The sequence below is a fragment of the Danio rerio genome, chromosome 10 (assembly GCF_052040795.2).
Source record: "Danio rerio strain M-AB ecotype USA chromosome 10, GRCz13ab, whole genome shotgun sequence".
NCBI classification, from domain to species: Eukaryota; Metazoa; Chordata; class Actinopteri; order Cypriniformes; family Danionidae; genus Danio; species Danio rerio.
The window spans coordinates 16,752,819-16,758,101 of NC_141030.1; the positions used below are offsets into that span (position 1 = coordinate 16,752,819).

The 5,283-nt window shown below is 36.4% G+C and overlaps 1 long non-coding RNA gene across 1 annotated transcript; it reads left to right on the forward strand.

The window, feature by feature from the left end:
* Nucleotides 1–1,538: 1,538 nt before the first annotated feature.
* LOC147842010 (uncharacterized) lies at nt 1,539–4,056 on the forward strand. The gene is made up of 3 exons (XR_015500911.1): nt 1,539–1,762; nt 1,819–2,646; nt 2,745–4,056. It is a non-coding gene; the product is annotated as an uncharacterized LOC147842010 (long non-coding RNA).
* Nucleotides 4,057–5,283: the final 1,227 nt, after the last annotated feature.

Consider the following 5,283-nt stretch of genomic DNA (forward strand, 5'->3'; position numbering starts at 1 on the left):
CATTTGGACCGAACACGGGGAGAACATAGAAAAAAAAATATTTAGCTCCGCCTTTCATGTTTAATTTTAACAAGAAAAAATATTCATCCTAAAATATGAAAAAAAAATGTTATAGAAAGCAAAAATTTTACTTTCTCAAGCATCAACATATTGTTACAACACCAACTTATATACAATATTTTTAATTGTATTTCTTGAAAAGTAATGCTTTAATGAATTATCTGGCATATAGAACCTTATAATTTTAAGCGGAAAATGACTTTTCAGAATGAGAAGGTTCTATCTGCATTTACCGTGGTCTTTTACTCCAATTTGCAAATGTAAGGGAACTTTGATAATTTACATTTAGAGAACCCTTAGGGTCTCTGTCATGTTAATGTATGAAAGAGAACTGTTACACACAACATTTGCTATATGGATTGCAAAAACTTTGAAGCTCAATATCTCAAAATCATTCAGAACGCAGATGAAACCTTATAATTCTAAAGTGACAATATGATATAGTAGTGGACTACCCCTTTAAATGTCTGCAAACATGTTATGGTATTTTTATGCTTTAGACAAGTCAAAAAAATTACATACAGCACCTTTAAAAACAAAAATGGTATGTCATGTTATAGCTTCTACAGTGACCTGATTTAAACTGCATTTCACTATACAGAAATAACAAATCACTCAACAACCAAAAAAACAACAACCAAAAAAATTACTTTTGCAAGTTCATAATATGCCTCCCTGGTGGTTTTTGGTATATCATTAATTAGTTAAAGAAATTTAATTGATTTAACTCTAAATACTTATTGTATTTTCACAATAAGTTACCGTAAGATATTTTTACATAATGTCACATCCTTTTAACATTGCAGAAAATTTGGCAAGTTAAATGCACAAATGACTTATCATGTTAAATAAATACTAATGTCCTTGTAATAAAAAATCATGTCCGTTTTTCGTATAACGTCTACATAAAACTGCTTTTCACTATACAGGAATAATGTATTATCACGATTTATAACAATATATGCCCTGAAAAAAGAAAAATTATTGCAAGCTCATAAAATGCAATGCCCTCTCAAACGTTACAATCAGAGGTTGTCCTTGTGCGACCATAAGGTAAAACAACAGGAAACAAAAGACACTACACAAATATAAAACATAAAGTATATGTGCATTGTGTACAAACCAGTTCATTTTTTACATAATGGTGGGAAAAGCTGTGAGGTACCAGACGCTTCAGAGAATTGATAAAGCAGGGAAAGTAAGTATTGAACATGTCATGTTTTTTCCTGTGAATAATTTTTCTAACAGAGCAGTGTTATGGAATTGAACTAGATTTTAACAAAAAGCCACACAATAGAAATATAAAAATACAACAAAAAACATCGGGAAAATGAGTTATGAATAACTATGGAATTGACATAAAAACAACCCAGGCTCATTCTGAAAACATAGTCCCGTGGCCATTTCTGTAGACCGCGAAATACGTCCCAGAAGGTACGTATGGCTGCCTTTCATTTTTTTTAAGGGAACGCAATGGGGCGGTATGACGCTGTTCCCTTTCGCGCTTACCGGCTGACTGCTTACCTCCATGTGGAGGGCTTTCCCACCGCAACCAGTTTGTCCAGTCAGCTCATCGTGTACGTCGGCAGACTTCAGATGCAGAGAGGAGGAGTTGACCACGGCGACCGGGTTCGAGTTCGAGGAAAAGCAGTTGCAGAAATCAGGTAAGACAAAAACAGAATCCAAAAAATAAAGCGAACGAGTTCATAACAGGGTGAGAACATTGTGAAATCCGAAAACGTGGTTAAAAAAAATCAGACGAGGGCTTTTCTTCTAGACGGATTTTCTAAATTGTTGCTTGGGTTTAGGGAAGTGAGTGGGCGGGCGGGTCAATCGGTAAAATTGGTTTGGTTTAGGGAAGGAGGAGGGTGGGTCAGCCAATTGGCCGGTCGCACAGTCAACCATTCAGTCAGTCAGAGAGCAGCTTCTCGCAGTTTCGCGAAAACAAAAACTGCAAAAATACGTACATCCCGGGATGTATTTTGCGGTCTCCAGACACGTCCACGGGACTACATTTTCAGAATGAACCTGGGTTGCAGAAAAAAGAACTGAACTACAGAAACGTATTTAATACTTTATGTAAAAGTGGCGAGGCAGTGGCGCAGTAGGTAGTGCTGTCACCTCACAGCAATAAGGTCACTGGGACGCTGGTTCGATCCTCGGCTCAGTTGGTGTTTCTGTGTGGAGTTTGCATGTTCGTGTGAGTTTCCTCCGGGTGCTCTGGTTACCCCCACAGTCCAAAGACAAGCAGTATGTGAATTAGGTAGGCTAAATTGTCCGTAGTTTGTGTGTGTGAATGTGTGTGAGGATGTTTCCCAAAGATGGGTTGCGGCTGGAAGGGCATCTGCTGTGTAAAAATGTGCTGGATAAGTTGGCGGTTCATTCCGCTGTGGCGACCCCAAATTAATAAAGGGACTAAGCCGACAAGAAAATGAATAAATGAATGAATGTAAAAGTGTTTTTTTTTTTTTTTTTGGTTAAGGCAGTTTAAAGACGCCTTAAATATGGAGAATGAAGTCACATGAATTGCTCAGCTGTGATTTTTTTTCACAGACTTCAACAAATTGTAAAAATCTCGATAGTTCTGTGGGTCTTATCTATAAAATCTGATCTTTTTATATTATATTGGATTTAAGTCAGTTGATTGGCTGGACCATTTCAGCAGCTTAATTTTTTCTCTGAAGCTATTTGAGAGTTCCATTGGCTGTGTTTTGGATCATTGTCTTGCTGAAATGTCCACCCTGGTTTCATCTTCATCGTCTTGGTAATGTAGATTTCGGACTGAAAGAGTTGAAATTAATTTACAATGAAAAAGAGCAGAGGGTTGCTGAAGAACTACTGGGAGATTTCAGCTGCTGTCTGGGCTCTCACTGCCTTTCTACACCTTCCATTCTTCGTGTTTTTAATACTTTTTCCCTGTGTCAATTTATTTTATTTACACATAAACTTAATTTGTAAATTAATTAGATTTGTTTTTCTTTGTGATTATGAATTTCTTTGGTCAACGGCACCTTTGGAAATATGTTTTCTCCGAAAAATGGTGATGTGTTCAATACTTATTTCAATACTTATTTTCCCCACTGTATATTATTAATCACGTTTTTTGAAAACAATGCAGATAACTAGTAAATTATTTAAGTATAATTTTGACTAAACACTTATGTCCTTTTATCATGTTCGTTTCTCTTATAAGTTCTTCATCGACCTGATTAAAACTGCATTTCATTGTAAAAGAATAATATATGATCACCTGCCCTAAAAAAAATCATTATTGCAAGCTCATAATATGCGTCCTCGGCTCGAACGTCTCTGGTAATTTCTGTCCAAGTCAGAGTCAGAGGTTGTCCTTGTGCCACATGTTTAAAATGGAGTAATTTGAGGGTAAATTGTAAGTTGGCAGGACTCATCATCTGTAAAAGCAAAGCTCCGCAGGGACGTGTGTGATGTACGTGTGCCTCACGGATTGGTACAAAGCAGAGCGTGGCCCCTTAAACCCAGCCTGAGACTCCAGCAAATTGTCTAAGCCAAGCTGCCAATTAACCTCATGTCCCTCACCGGTGGAGAGCGGGACGGCGGGTGGAGGCTCGCTGCTGGGTTAATTGCTTCATGTCGAAACATGGGAACCAAACGTAGCACCGCGAGTCAGGGGACTCAAGTTAGGATGTACCACAGATACAGTGCTTGTGTTTGTCGCTGTTAATTGTAAGAAAACATATTCAATTCAGAATTATTAGCCAACCCTTTAAATTTTTCCCCCAATTTTTTTTTTAATGGAAAGAAGATTTGTAACATATTTCTAAACATGATAGTTTAACAACTCCTTTCTAATAATTGATTTCTTTTATCTTTGCCATGATGGTAGTACTTAATATTTACTAAATATTATTCAAGGAACTAGTATTCAGCTTAAAGTGCAATTTGAAGGCTTAACTGGTTTAATTAGGTTAAAGTTAGAATAATTAGGCAAGTTATTGTATAACAATGCTTTATTCAGTAAGACGTAAAAAAGTTACACTAACCGTTCACCAGAAGTTTATCAGAATGGGAAGAAACACATAAAAACACAAAAACATATAGCTCCGCATATATCCTATCCACTTACAGCTCATGTTTTTGGACTGTGGGGGAAACCGGAGCACCCAGAGGGACCCCACACGAACACTAGGAGAACATGCAAGCTCCACACAAAAAGGCCAACTGACACAACCGAGGCTTGAACTAGTGACCTTTTTGCTGTAAGGCGACAGCACTACCCACTGTGCCACCACGTTGCCACAATTTACTTTATGAATTAAATTTTTATGTTGAACTCAAAAGAAGATATTTTGATAATCCTGGTTTTTGACAAAATTCTCTAAATTCTTTTTTGTGGGGACAACCTAAGTTTGTTTTACATTTAATCCACTCAAATTTGTAAAAATGGAACCCAGCCTTTTTTACAGTAGTAACATCGTACATACAGTAACAACTTTTGTGTTTAACAGAAGATAGAAACTCAGGTTTTGAGCAAGTGAATGGTGAGTAAAAGATGACTGACATTTCATTTTTGAGTGAACCATGCCTTTAACATCTTACAATTTAACTAATTATAATATAAATTTAATATCTTTATAACTACTTTTCTAGTAAAAGCAACATATAACTCGCAATATGACTTCCTTGTACTAATAAAATGCCATTATAGATTTATTCTTTGGCTGGAATTATCAATTAAAAGATCTGCTTGAAATCTCAAATACTGAAAGTGTGGAATTTTTCTACTTTCTTTCCTTTTTTTATGAAATACAAAATCAACGACTTGATCTCTAACCCCATCTAAAATGTTAGCACTTGCATTAAGTGATTTAAAGCTGTGTATCTCATCCGTAAGCTCTTTATCTTGAGACGGTCTTGCACTGATCAGACGGTATCTTCTCACTCACTCCTTCGTGTGTTTTTGGAGACAGATCTTGTAGCTTATTCATGAGTTGAGAAAGTGATATTTAGGGAAAGGTGGCGCTGTAATTACACTCCAGCCACACTAGCTAAACTCCTTCTCCTTTATTACACTTTGATGTGACGAGCCGAAAGATGATCTGGCTTTTCAGACATTTACAATCTCAAAAAAAAAGCTGAGCTTGACTATTAAAGTACCCATTAAAATAAAAAAAAAGTTTTATTAAATGTTAGCATCAGTATGTTAGTCTGAAGGATATCTATAAGCGAGTGTATTCCAAAACAGTG